At 32.7% G+C, this 15,530-nt stretch overlaps 1 pseudogene; it reads right to left on the bottom strand.

Moving 5' to 3' along the window:
* Nucleotides 1-1,676: 1,676 nt before the first annotated feature.
* Nucleotides 1,677-15,530, bottom strand: part of LOC114081366 (ankyrin repeat domain-containing protein 12-like) — a 48,983-nt pseudogene continuing 35,129 nt past the window's right edge.

The raw sequence follows: 15,530 nt of genomic DNA on the forward strand, positions 1-15,530 counted from the left end.
CCTTAATGGTTCAATATGAAAAACGAGAACCTGGTACAATAAAGAGAGATAACTCTCTAAACACCTTGTAAATGAAGTTTGAAACTTCTTCTGGAGCCTACCTGCCACTTGCATGTTAATGCCACTTTTATAAGCAATTTTCAAATTGCACATATTTGGGCATAATTACCATTCATGCTAATGAGCTAATATGAACAATTTGAATATGATTTTTTACTAAGGGACAATTTCTGATGCCCTTTGTGTAAGTTAAGTGAGAACCTACATCTCAAGTGGCCCTTCAACTTGCGTTTCACTGAGGCTCCTAAAAGTTGTTTTCAAATTGAATATATTTAGCCATAAAGAGCTCCAGCCTAATGGTCTGATATGAAGAATGTGCATTTTGTGCTCCAACAGTGGATATTTCCCAGTGCCCTTTATGTAAATTAAGTGAGATCTTTCCTCTATATCTGCCTTCAGACATGAGTTTTGCGGTTGCTCCTTTAAGTATTTTTTAAATTGCATATAATTAGCCAAGAAGAACACTGGCCCTAATGTGCTAATATGAAGAATGTAAACGTGGTACTGCAACAGGAGACAATTCTCTAAGGATACTTTGTGAATTGTGTTTAAGATTTCCTCTGTCACTACCATTGCAGTGGGGCTACTCAAATGCTACAAATTGCACATATAAGGCCATTTTGAAATTACACATATGTGGCCATAATAAACACTGACCCTAATGGACAGAAATGAAGAATATGAACCACATACTGCAATAAGGGTCATTTTTCAATATCCTCTTTGAGAATTAAATTTGATCCTCCATTGGAACCTCCTTGTAATTTAGTATGGTTTCACCTATAAGTATGGTTGCTCCTATAAGCTATTTTCATATTGCACATATTCAGTGTTGTAGTCAATTTTTTCACTTCTGTGACCAAAAGACCTGACGAGAAAAATTTTGCAGGAGGAAAAGTTTATTTGTCTGATAGAGTTTTATAGGTCTCAGTTCATAGATGGCCAAATCCATTGCTGTGCCCAAGGTAAGGCAGAACATCACAGTAGAGTTATCAGGAAGCAGAGAGACTAATCCTGGCTCACCAGCAACAAACACATGTGCTTTCAAATCATTTTCCCGATGACCTACCTCATCCATCCACACCATACCAGTCTGAACTTACAACCCAGTTAATTTCTATCAGGGAATTAATGCACTGATTAAGTTAAGAGTGCCATACCCAATAATTTTACCTCTAAACTTTCTTGTATTTTTTCATATTCAGATTTTTAGAGACACCTCATTTCTAAACCATAACATTTGGCCAAAATGAGCACTTGCCATGATGGTTCAAATTGAACAATGTGAATGTGGAGTTACAACAACAAGGGATAATTTCCATTTTAGTCAGCTTTTTCACTGCTATGACTAAAGGGTCTGACCAGAACAATTTTAGGTGAGGAAAGTTTATTTGAGGGATCACGATTTCAGAGATTATAAGCCATAGGCAGCCAGCTCCATTCCTCTGGGCTTCAGAGAAGGCAGGAACAACATGACAGCAGAGTGGAAGAGGAAAGCAGCACACCAGGTGATCAGAAAGCAGAGAGAGAGAAAAACTCCACTCTCCAGATACAAAATATATACTCCATTGTCATGCCCTCAATGAACCGCTTCCTGCAACCACTTCAATTTCCACTCAGTAACCATAACTGCTTTCTTCTGATACTGTTTGGAATTGTTTTGTATGTTCACAAATGACCGATGGCATGCTATATCTTTGAACTTCTACAAAAGGTCTCCCCTCATTTATAACTAGTTTAACATGTTCTACAGACGATGACCTGAGATGGGATGCTGCAAGTCTATTAGCATATTGTGGTTTAATCCATTCTGGCAGTTCAGCAAGGCTGTCCAACTCCCTTTAGTGAAGGCCTGGAGATTTGGCAATTGGCAAAAATGGTGACTGGGAAAATGATATTTGGGACTTGGAACCCTATAACATAAAGTCAGAGTTATATTCAACCAGAGGCTTTGGAGTTGTCATGGTAGTATGGCAGGAATCTTCTGAATTAGCAACAGAAATCATGGATACAGATCTGGAGCTGAAACCGGGCTTTTCACTTTCTGATCTAAGAGACCTATTTAAACTACTGTCTGAAACAAAAGATGAATTCCCTAAAGTAATTACATTTTTTATGTCAACAGACTGTGATCTATTAGTTACAGTGTCCTTAGACTGTTTCTCTTTGGTATAAGCATCAACCAGTTCTGAACCCTTTGACCTAGGAAGCTCCTTGTTTTTTGATTCAACTACGGCATGTTTTGCTTTTTCTTTATCTTTCACTTTAACTTCTAAACAATTTTCGATTTCTTAATTGTTCCTTTTCTTTTTGCTTAATTTTTTCCTTATGTTTTTTTGTGCCACTGTTCTATTCCTAGGTCTTTAAGGTTAAGCATTTGTTCAAAACTTGTCTGCATAAAATCATCATTCACTAACCTCTTTTCTTTAGGTGGAATATCTTTTAATGCTAGAGAGGACTTATATTTAGACTTTTCTGTTTCAGATTTTTATTTTGACTAAACTATTTAGTTGAATTTTATCTTTGTTTGTCTCATTCTTTGTATCTATCTATCTATATCTCTTTTTTATCTTTTTCTTTTCCATCTGGATTTTCAAAGGTTCATCTTTTGTTTTTTATTTTAAGGGATGAAGTTTTCTCATGTTGTGCTTTACTACTACTGTCTACTCTACTTGACTTTTTCTCTCCCATTAAGTGTTTGGAGTTAGCTGTATTTATACTTTGTCTCTGGACTTTTCCTTTTTATCTACTTCCCTGTCTTTGTCTTTACTTCTGTCTTTTTCTGATTTAGTATACTCACTGTTATCTGATTGTTTATAACTTTTCTCCAAGTGTTTTTCTTTGTTTTTTGCTAAATGCCTCTTTTTCAGTTTTTTCTTTGTCATGTTTTCTATCCAACTATTTTCTACTTTCCTCTATGTCTGAGGTTTTTTTTTGTTTGTGTTTTTGAAGGAGGGAGGGAGAGAGAGAGAGAGAGAGAGAGAGAGAGAGAGAGAGAATTTTTTTTTTGTAGATGGACACAACACAATGCCTTTATTTTTATGTGGTGCTGAGACTTGAACCCGGGTACCACCCATGCTAGGCGAGCATGCTCTACCTCTGAGCCACAATCGCAGACCCTGTCATGAGTTTTTTTTTAGTAGTACTATTTTTAATATTCTCACCTTCTTTATGGCATTTTTCTGTGTGATGTGATTATAGTTTGTCCCTTTCTTTTATTCTCTCAACACAGTCACTAAAATCTAATTTGTCCTTTTCTGACTTTTGCTCATATTTTATCTTTTCTTTTTCAAATATTTTTCTGTCTTTTCAAAATCTTTCTCTTTAGTTGGAAATCCTTTCTCAGATTTTTTTCTTACTTTCTTTCATGTGCTTTTCTTGTTTATCAATGTCCATTTCATTTTCTATGTTAGTCCTACACGTCCCTCATTTACACTTAAACGTGAAGAGCTGAATTGTTTCTTTATCTGTAGGTACATTTTCTCTTTCTTCTTTTATATCTTTTATCTTGTCTTCCTTGAAAGATTTTCACTTTTCTTCTTTAATCTTTTCCCTTTCTTCTTTAAAGTTCCTCTGTTTTGAGGTATGCTTTTCCTTTGTTGGTTTATCATCTTTTATGTTTTTTCCAATTTTGATTTTTTTCTAATGTTAAGAACTCATGCTCCATATTTAAAAACAGATCTTCAGTGTCATCTCTTTAAAAAATTCTCTTTCCAAAATTCTCTATCAAATTCTACACTCCTGCAGTTCCTTAGTGCCATCGTTATTTTTTTGTTTTCCCTTTTCACCTTCAATTTCTTTTCTGTGCTTTTTTTCCCCATCTTTGTTTAAATTTATGTTTTTTTCCCTAGTGTTTTGCCCTCTTTATTCATTTTTTTTCAGTGTGCAATCAGAATTTTCAAATGTTCGACTATGATATTTATCCTTCATTTTGGTATTTAATTTTTCACCAAATTCTAAGTAAAAATCTTTCTGATGTTTGCTTTTTTCCTTATGCTTCTAAGATTTTACACAGGAACTCTCAGGCAAGAATTCAGATTCTGTATTTTCATACCAAACAAGATCAGACTATAATGACAATTCAGAGCTTCCTGGAGATAAACATGTTTTAGCATGTTCTTGTTTCAGTGGTGTTGACTGTTTTTCACTCAATCCACAAGAATGTTTGGGAGATTTACCAGTGGAAATATAAAATAAATGTAATGAAGTATCATCTTTTGGACTAAAAGATTTCCTGAAATCCCCCTCTTCTCTGGTCTTTTCTTAAAAGTCTAGTGCAATTTTGTTACTGTGGAATTTATGTTTTCCTCTTTTTCTTCATTTAGCTCTTGGTTTTCTTATTTTTGTTCTGGTTTTTAAATTTTCTTTTGACTTTGCCTTTCTGCTTATATTCATATTCCTTTTTGGTTTGTATATCAGAATTTGATGTTTCAGGACTAGAACATGCAGTAAAAACCTTTTTGTTCTGAAAAACTTCATCAGTACTTTCAGTACTAAATACAACCCTAGATGACTTTTTTTTTACTTTTAAGTGGTTAAAATAGATTGTTTTGTAAATAAATTACTTTGAAATAAAATTGTTTTGCAAATAAACTAATCCTTTCTGCTTCAGATTCATTTTCTTTTTGTTGCTCTTTCCTAAGAATCTGCCTGTCATCAATACTTTTATCTAATTTCTTCATCATCATCATCTTTGAACTCATACTGATCTAGGGCAGATGGAAGATGTGCTTTAGTGGGAAGAATCTGTTTACTTTCACAGAGGAGAGAGTCCTCTTCTGTTTCAGAGTCAATAAGATCATCAACACTAGATGGATTGACAGATTGAGCCTCTTCAGAATCTAGAATAAGAAAAGTAAAGTCTTGTTGGTCAAAATACAATTATGAGAAAAATAAGACAGAGGGAGAAACATAGCTTATATAGTAAATATTTTAAATAACTCAGACAACACCCTTTCAGATTTACATGTACATCATGCAATAAAAGTATGCAAGAACTCTGGTACAGTATTGTAGAACTATTTATAGAGAATGTCCTTTATGATGTTTTCCTTTTGACCTTTCTACAAGTATACGTTAAATTCAAAATATATAAAAAATGCATAAAAACCAGAGGACTCTGTACTCAGGGCAATTGTTAACTACCAAAATGATAAAAATAAAAATCTGCACATATATTTTCTGGAGAAAGAACAATTAACTTACATAAATCTTTTGAATATGAAAAGAGTAAGAACTATCAAAGGGTTTAAGTAAGTAAACAAGATAAATTATTTTGTGTGTGTCAAAGCACTTGTCAGTAAAAATGTAAATGATCACATGATTCCTATGAAGAACAATATTTTATAAGTAAAGGTTAAGTTTCCTCCCAGTGCTGGTGATTGAACCCAGGGCCTTGTGCATGCAAGGTAAGCTCTACCACTGAAATACACATGCAGCCATAGGAAAATGGATTTAACCATACCAAAAACATGATTCTTGGGGAAAACAAACTGTGAAAAACTAAAAGAAATAATCTCCAGTTACATAATCAAGATTGTAACTGATAAATTAGATAGTTATATCATTTGAAAAGAGGTACTCTGTTCCTTAATTTGTTATCTACAATTTTGACAGTTACTAATAAACATTTTAGTTCAATAGGATAAATAATGGGCTAAATTATTATGTATCTTTAATTATTTGAAAGCTTAATTTTATTAAATTACATCTAGCCTATTGTATAAATATAGCCAAAGCCTTGCTAGATTCTTTTTTATTATAATTTCTTTAACAAAAAAGAATGATTATCTTCCCGGGTTGGCATCTTTTCTTACCTCAAATGTATTCATGGATTGTAACTGAAAAGAGAACTTAGGACTCTAAGGAAAAAGAAAACGGAGACCTCTGACAGGGGGAAGTTCCTTAAACTCATCAAAGTAATAATTAAACACTTAATTTACTGATATCATGTGTATGTGTTCTGGGAATAGAACTGAGGGCCTCACACATGCCACTGAGCTGTATCTCTAGCTCCTGGCTTAATAGTTAACAATACAAAAATTACACCTTGTAATTTTCTCTTCAAAGGAAAATTCAAATTCTAGAAACATTTTTGAGTGTCCATAAGGTACCAGGCACTGTATTAGGATCTCTGTGAGATCACAATCTTTCTTTTGAGGACATAGTAACATTCCCACACATACCATTATAATGTGTCATTCAATGATGTATTTACTCTATATGTACTCATCTATATGGTAACAAAAAATTGGAATTGGAACTCTGCATACATTTAAAATGCTATTTTTAGTCATCAGTTGGTGCAATCATTCTGAAAAGCAGTTTGGAGATTCCTCAGAAAACTTTGAATGGAACCACCATGTGACCAAGTTGGAAATGGAGACCATCATGCTAAGCGAATTAAACCAATTGCAAAAAACCAAAGGCCAAATTTTCTCTCTGATATGTAGATGCTAATACACAACAAGGAGGGCAGGTTTAGGGAAGAATAAGAAGTACTTTGGATTAGACAAAGGGGAACAAAGGGAAGGGAGGGAGAATAGGAATATGAAAGACAGAAGCATGAATCAGACTTTGCTTTCCTATGTTCATATCTGAATACATAACCAGTGTGACTCTAAATTATGTATAACCATAAGAATGGGATGTTTTACTCCAAGTATGTATGATATGTCAAAATACATTTCACTGTCATGTATAAAAAAATTAAAAATGCTACTTGCAGTCATTAAAATTGCAATATGCATTATGAAGTCATAGAACTTTGTCCAACTAATTTGAACATCTATTTAGGGGCTATATTTATGTTGGTCCTTGAGAAAATGAATCAAAGAATACATACGTGAACATCTTATTTATAATCTGATCTTGAGAACATTCCTCCCCTTGCAATTTTCAATATTTAGTTTTTCATGGTTTCTATTCACCTTATTTCTCAGTAGATTATTAGCTTTCCTGGAAATTGGGTTCCCTTTTTATTGTTCCATAAAACACAATGTACAATGTTCTACATTAGACTCAGTCTTGGGTAAGTATTTATCAAGCTCCACTAGGCTGAGCGCTAGGTGCTAAGGGAAGGTAAAATGAAAAGATCACAGTCCCTGCCTCAAGAAGCACTGTACTTTTAAGTGAAATAGCACAATAATTGTTAAAATGGCAGTAGATACTATGCCCACAGGGTGCTCTCAAGAATGAGCAGCTCAGGAGGAATGGAGAATGAATGAAGTTTTCTCAGAAGTAGTACTGAAATATGCACAGGAATTTCAGGAAATATTTAAAGGCATGAAAATAACCATGATGTAAACAAGCAGCTGAAATCACAGTAGGTACCATTCCCCTCTTTCAATAGATTGTGGACACTTTGACCCTGTATTTTCTTTGCTATATTAATAGCTGCATATTACACTTAATAACAATTTAAATTAATTTCTCTATTGAGGCTATATTTAGGTTGCTACCCATGACTTGATATAACAGATATTCAACAATGGAAAAGAATTTTAGGGTGTACTGTTACTTGGAAATAGTAGAATATCAATATTTGCAGGTATGTAAGAAAAAAGGAACAAGAGAAACATATTGAAATAGTATCCGCAGGAAACTACTTGGAAGGATTGTGACTTTTCTTTTCTTCTTTAGGATATTCTACATTTTCCACATTCCTAGCACAATAGATGTATTACTATTATCATTAGGAAAATAATATTTTTGAAAAGTTCACGGTTATAAAATGTTCCCATTAACTTTTTAAATTATTGTTATGGCTTATTTTTCCATGTATGTGTTGTTCTTTTTGTGTAATGTCACTTTGTAATTTCCTCAGCTCTTTTCGTCTGACCTTTTTATACCTATACATATCAAAACAGCTCAATTATACAGTACATGTTACAATACTTCATTGAAAATATCATAGTGTTTGAATTTTTGAATATATGCATTAAACTTTAAACAGAAATTCTCTTAAGGGAGTTACTCATACATGTATACACTGAGAGATACATAGTTTGTCTTTTATGTTCTTGATTCATCAATTGAATGTATGTTCTTCAGTGTAAATATCCTGACTCCCTCCTCCTAATGGTTCTTTTAAAAAAAGATATGTCCTGTTTTAAAGAAAAACTATAAGGTCTAAAATTAACAAGTTAGCAATTTCCCTGGGTGAACGAACTCGATCTCACCTGGAGTACCAAGTCACATGCTTACCAGCCACACTCTGACAGTTCCTCTGCACCATCTGTGTTGATCTTATACTGCTTGCAGAGGCAGAATCTGATCACCAGCCTCTGAACCTCAGCAAAGACCATCACCTCCATGATGCCCTTTCACTTGTGGAATAGGCTGAAATCCTTTTCCTTCCTTGAATATTCCTCAATTTTTAAAATCTACTTTAATCACTGAGAAATATAGATGAACTCAGGTTCTGGATTCTAGTGGAACAGTAGTTTTCCAAACAAACAAACAAACAAAAAACATTTGTCCTGCTCTTCTTAATAGATGGCTGCTTAAGTGAGAAAATCATCTGTCTCCAAACCCTCAGATTCCTATACTCTAAAATGGTCATGCTCATTATTATACTAAGCTACCATTCGGTCACACTTTTAAAAGTCTTTAACACCTGTTTAATCACTATATACGAACTTGTACTTAAAAGAGCTTATAAAGTTACTTCTAACAAGAGGCTGGAGATATAGCTAGGTGGTAGAATGCTTGCCTAGCAGAGGTGAGGCCCTAAGTTAGCTTTATTTGCAAAAATAAATAAAGTAACAAAAAAGAACCTTTAAAAAATTTTAATGTATATCATATATCAATTTACTCTCAACAATCCAATAATCATATTTGGGAAACTAGGAAAGATAGTGATAAATAATCAACTGTTATAATGTTTCATTAAAATTTTATTAAATAATTTATTTCCTATGAAAAATAATAATTAAGCTCCATTTATTACTTAGCAAATATACTTAAGTATATTTGAAAGTTGCTCTTTTATAACTTATGACAATTTTAGATATCTGTGAGTAAGACTGATGTCATTTAATGAATGGTTAATGTTATAGGAGATCCCAATTGTTCTTAGGCTTGACTGAATCTACCATGAATTTTCATAATTTATTGCATATCAAAATCCAAATGTGACCAATTTGGGGAGATCACAATATACATAGTAAATCTATCCCCTTGAAATCTCTCTAAAATAACATGAAGAGAGGTTTTGATAGACTTTTGAAACCATCTGCATTGTACATTACACATTTATAGGAAATTAATTTTTCTATTAACATTCACATACATTTCAGGAGGGTGTGATTTTGACATAAAACTAAATATACCATGATGATAAAAGTACAGTTAAGTCCAAGTCTCTACCTCCCATCTTTTCCTCTGACATTCAGCCAACCAACTGTCTGGACTCCTTTCAATTACCTCAAATTCAAGATTAAAAACATTAACGCATTCTTTCCTTCCACAACTACTTCCACTTGCTGCTTAAGCCAATCTTCCCTACCTGAGAAATACAAACAAGAAAGTTACTCAAATTAAACAATCCCAGAGGAAGTTTTTTTATTTATTAAAATATTATTTTATTTTTTTAATTTTCCAGAGTCATTTTCTTTTTTTTTCTTTCTTTTTTTTTTTATTAGCTACACATGGCATTACAATGATCTTGGCAATTCATACATTTGAATCAATTGGGGTGTAATTTCTCATTTTTCTGATTGTACAGATTGCAGAATCACACTGGTCATAGATTTTCTATCTCTTATTGGACCCAGAACAATTGAGTCTGTTGTCTCTATACTGAGACCTCTGAAACCTTGACCAGAGTCATTTTCAACTCTCTCATTTCCTCAACTTCCAAATTCAACCATTCAGTTTCAATCTCTGGAATATCTCTGAAATCCATGTTTTCTTTATTCCCACTGCCTCTGTTGCAGCTCACGTTTTCATCAGTTCTTGCCTAGGTAAATAGTTGCCTTAAAACACAATGTGGCCAGCACTACAGACCATATTACATCTTGTCTTATTTGAGCCGCAAGTTAGTATAAATCTTCCCAAGATCTAGACTATCACCTTTACTACTACTAAGTAGTAACTAAGAGCCCTGAGATGAGAGAAGAAATCAGCAATGCATCAGCCATACAGTAAATGATGGCTGAAAAGTATATAAAATTACGTAATGAATAAATTTATATTTGATGTTTTTATGTTGTTCTGTATTCCAAACAAACAATATCTAATCTTTACAATAGCTATTATAATTCCATTTTAAGAGACAAGCAACAGAACCATTAAGGTTCAAGCTCACCTATTGTAGGATGTAACCCAGGGTATATGACTTCATAGTATGTTCTACATTGCCCCCCATGTTTCATTACTTCTTGCTATACTAGGATAGTATTTCATCTTCCTCAAATTTCAATGCATATATATGGATTCTCAATCAGTTGCTTCTCATTATTTTCCATCTGCTTAATCATGATCAGGGAGAAGCCAGTTTAAAGATTTTATACTTAAGAAGGGTTCAATCCCCAGTACAAAACAAAACAACAACAAAAAAAAGAGAATCAAGGGCTGGGGTTGTGCCTCATTGGTAGAGTGCTTACCAAGCATGTGTGAGACACTGAGTTCGATTCTCAGCACTACATATAAATAAATAAAATAAAGTCCACTGACAAATTTTTAAATTTTTTTAAAAAATACAGAATCAAGAAATCATCTGGGGGATAAATTAAGTGGAATGTGATAGATATCATTATCCAAAGTACATGTATGAAGACACAAATTGGTGTCAAGATACTTTATATACAATCAGAGATATGAAAAAATTGTGCTGTATATGTGTAATAAGAATTGTACTGCATTCCTCTGTCGTTTATTTTTAAAAAAATGACAAAATAAAAATAAAAAATTAGGATGAGATAAAAATATCAAATACAAATTCATTCACTATGTAGTTCTGTGTTGTTTTCAGGTCACAACTACAACATTCATTCTAAACTCATTATTAGAAGAGATGGCCAACATCTCACATGTGTCATGACTTCCTATGGGAGTACAGTTACATTTGATTAGCTTCATAAGCTACCTTCAGCTTCCACACAACCTCCCCTTTCATAAATTATACACTGAAATGCCTATTTTCCTTAATTGAGCTTTTGATTTTATACATCAATTGAAGTTTTGTAGTCAGCCACAAGTTTATTTTATACAATAGCACCATTTTTATGTAGCAGTGTTTATAATTATTTGTATGTATATGTGTATATATATATATATATATATATATATATATATATATTATGAAAATGAAATAAAATGCTTATTCTAGTAGCAATCAAGATAAAGGGGAAAACTGATAAAAGTGTTTAATGTGAAAGAAAGGAACATTGGAGAACCTACATGAAATACTGTATCTATGCATCTGTCTACACAAACAGGTAGGTATAATAGTGCATGAGAAAGTACGCTGTACAGAAAACATCAACATTTATAAAAGTGATAAAAAGTGAGGTTTGAAAAGTATGGGCAAAATTAACATGTAAACGATTTTGAGAATTCATATAAGATATTTCTGTCAAAATTATGTGCTGAAAATCTGTGAAAAGAAATCCAATGTTTACCTCAGTTCTTGACAAAAATTACAATTGATCAGAATAAGGAAAATTAACATTATGATATCCTATTCAATTGTCATTGAAATCTTGCAAAATCACCACAGGAAAGTCTTTTCTTCTCAACACTAAAGTCACCATATGCAAACAGAAAATTTGAATTTGAAAAAAGCAAATACTTTAAAACACATAACTCTTTAAATCACACTATGAAGATGCAATGAATAAAATCTGGACACTGGCAACATTTGCAGACATGATTAGGTTGTTTCAACTAAAATTGCATGAACATAAAAAGGAAGGATGTATGGATACTCACTAATGTGCATGTATTAATATATCACAGTGAACTTCACCTTTATGTACATCTATAAAGCACCCATTAAAAATAAATAAGTGGGGGCTGGGGATGTGGCTCAAGTGGTAGCGTGCTCGCCTGGCATGCATGCGGCCCGGGTTCGATCCTCAGCACCACGTACAAACAATGATGTTGTGTCTGCTAATAACTAAAAAATAAATATTAAAAAATTCTCTCTCTCTCTCTCTCTCTCTCTCTCTCTCTCTCTCTCTCTCTCTCTGTCTCTCTCTCTTTAAAAAAAAATAAATAAGTGATTGGAAGGAAGACAATACAAGAGAAGACAAAGATTAGGGGGAGGAAGGAAGGGGAAAGAAGGTGGAGCTTAAGGGACTGAAAAGGAGTAAATTAAATCCATGCATTTATGATGTCAAAATAAGCCCAATTATTATGTACAACTACAAGAAACTAATAAAAGCATAATTGCTTATCAGTCTTTTGGCTAAGATCAGGTATAAAAGCATTAAAAAAAAGACTCGAGACACATCAATTTCAATGTAAAGGATTCCTTTGGATTCTGATTTTGAAAAAAAAATTAAAAATATGTAATTGCCTTTATTAACTTGCCAAATAGTGGTATATTTAAGTAGGTAATTAGGGAGATTTCAACATAAAGGTTGTCCTGGATTCTGTAAGTTCAGTCAACCTTGGATCATTCAAATTAATTTTTACTTTTAGCAACCATTGCCACTAATTTCCATTAAAAGTGTACTGTAAACTTTGGTTCAAAGCAGAATCAGGCTATTCTATCTTTCGACTAAAATTCTGTGATGATGTGACTAGTGAGGGTTCTGATTTGTCCATTCCTATATCATCTTCCTTTCACCATGGTATTCACACGATCAAATAAATGACTATCCAGAATGAAAATTGTCCGGATTATTCAGATATAAACATGTAGCAGAATGTATGAATAGATAAATAAAATCTAACATAAAAATTCCAAAAACATTCAATGAGAAATGACTTGACACATAGGCTTTCAAGAGCCGGCATCTGTTAGCTGTTATTTGCAAACATGGTGGGACTTAAGCAATGGAAAGAACAGCAAAATTTATCCAAATTCTCTTTCTTGTCCTCACAGAATAATTTCTGGACTGATATGGTGATACTGTGTTTCTTCTATATTTCAATGAAATATATTTTCTGGGTTTCTAAACATAGAATCTACTTGGTTTGAAATCAAGTGGTTGGCTTTTATCTTAAGCATGCTGTAGATTCAATATTTCATTGAAGAAGGTTTTGATTAACTTGATCTGTGTCATTCTGTAAATGGGAACAGCACCTAATGTTTTTTACTTGCTCTGCTTTTAGGACCTATGCTCAAGGTGGATTTATTTTTTAAAGAGTTTAATTAATTTACTTTGGTACTGGGGATTGAACCCAGAGGCTCATTATGTATGAAAATGTATTCGCTCATCATGGATTTTATATTAATTGATAGTAGTGTCTATGGCAAAATACAAACCAAGAAATACACTAATTCATTTCATTTTTGAGTACCCTTGGGTACAGAAAGTGTTACATTTGTATACAAAATAAAGAGACTAGTCATGTACACTTCATACTGTGTGATTAAATCAAGTAAATGTACAATTACTAAACCATGCTTCAGTTATATGCTTGCATCAAAATCATCTGACTCTGAAGTTCCCATACAGAGTAACAAACAGCCTGGAACAGTAGAAAAACACACAGGTTCTGGCATCAGCCTTAGGTTCAAATGTTTTCTCTGCTACTTAACAGATCAGTAATCTATTATTAGGGATTAATATTTGCAGAGTTGTCATGAGGATTAAATGAACTAATTTATGTGAAGTGCTTGGGACATACCTGGCACATACCATGTGCCAAATCTAATCCCATAACTTTTCATATTTGTTTGAGTTTGAACAATCTACTAAAGGGGTAGAGAGTAAATAAAGAGAGAAATAAAGGAGTAGGGTGTAATAAAAATGTAAGACTTTCATTTGCCAACTACAGTATTGGCAAATTATATTAACTCCCTGCCTAGGAAAAAATGTCTATTAAAAAATTATGTAACATACACTTCTGCTAAACATAATGAAGTATATGACAATTTAAAAAACCCTAAATCTAATCCCATAACTTTTCATATTTGTTTAACTTTGAACTATGTCCTCGAGCTGACTCCAGGCACTTTTATATTTTAAATATGAAGTATCAGTCACACAACCACTTGTATAAAGTATATTTTAGTATTCCTTGAAGAGGAGAGAGTAGAAAAATTAATGAAAAGAGAGTAATAAAGGGATAGATGGTAATAAAAATGTAAGACTTTCACTTGCCAACTATAATTTAATGCTAGTATGTAATGATTTTACAAATATTTTTATAACTAAATCAAAACTTTTATTGAAAATTAGCCTCGGTAAAATGAACACTGTATTTATACAAGTTCTATTAATTGTCTCACTTACCTGTCCATCTTACATGCTCATAATGCTTCTATTTAACAAGTTAATACTCTTAATAAATTTATCCAAGACCATAAAGCTACTAAGTAACAAAGCTCTCCAAAGCCAAGTTTCTCTGATATTGGTACTCACAACCATCATCCTGCATGATTAACTGTACAAATGTCCACTAAAATGAGATTTCCATAAGCATTCAAACATCTTCTGTCTTTATTTCATAATATAGCATACTTACTATAATCAATTTACATGTAAAGTGCTTTGGGGAATAGTCCTACAAATTAAACATACCCATCTGAGGTTGAATTTCAAATATGAACTTGGTATTTGTTTATCATTATCTTGATTTTGAAATGTTCACAACTCAGATATAAATGAGTTGGTTTACCTGAATGCATTTTTACATACAGACAAAAATAACTCATTCATCACTATTAACAATTCTTAAAGGAACATTCATGCCTTGAGTACTTTAAGTGACTTAAACTAGTGAATCTGGATGTAATTTTCCATTTCTATAATGATAAACACAAATTATATTTTAAGTTTGAGAATATTAAAGCTGAAAACACTATGTATAATTATGAATATTTCCTTTTAAATAAATGTCTAATGTGATAGCTTATCACTATTTTTAAAGATAATATGTATTAACTGCGAATGCTCAGTCAAGTTTTCATGTATCCATGTATTAACTCATTGAACTATTACCACAATTCCACAAGGTATCTACTGTGATCCTTATCTTATAGATATGGAACCTGCGCACACACAGGTTAACTGATTTGCTCAAGATCTCAAGATCCAAGAATCGAGGATCAAACCTATAGACAGTCCAGGAGTGCTAAAATATGAGCTCTTACGGTTAATATAGCTATTTTTAAAAAGCAGAGTGGGAAAAGATGGCTGTATGAATTATTTCCATTGTCAAAATCCCTACAACATAAAGTTTGTTTATGTGCATGCATTTAAGGCACTCAACCAAGATTTACGTATTCTTTGAATACTACAAATAATAAGAACAAACTATCTTTACAATTGGAATGGGCTAGTGCTTAAAAA

Source organism: Marmota flaviventris, chromosome 16 (assembly GCF_047511675.1).
Source record: "Marmota flaviventris isolate mMarFla1 chromosome 16, mMarFla1.hap1, whole genome shotgun sequence".
NCBI classification, from domain to species: Eukaryota; Metazoa; Chordata; class Mammalia; order Rodentia; family Sciuridae; genus Marmota; species Marmota flaviventris.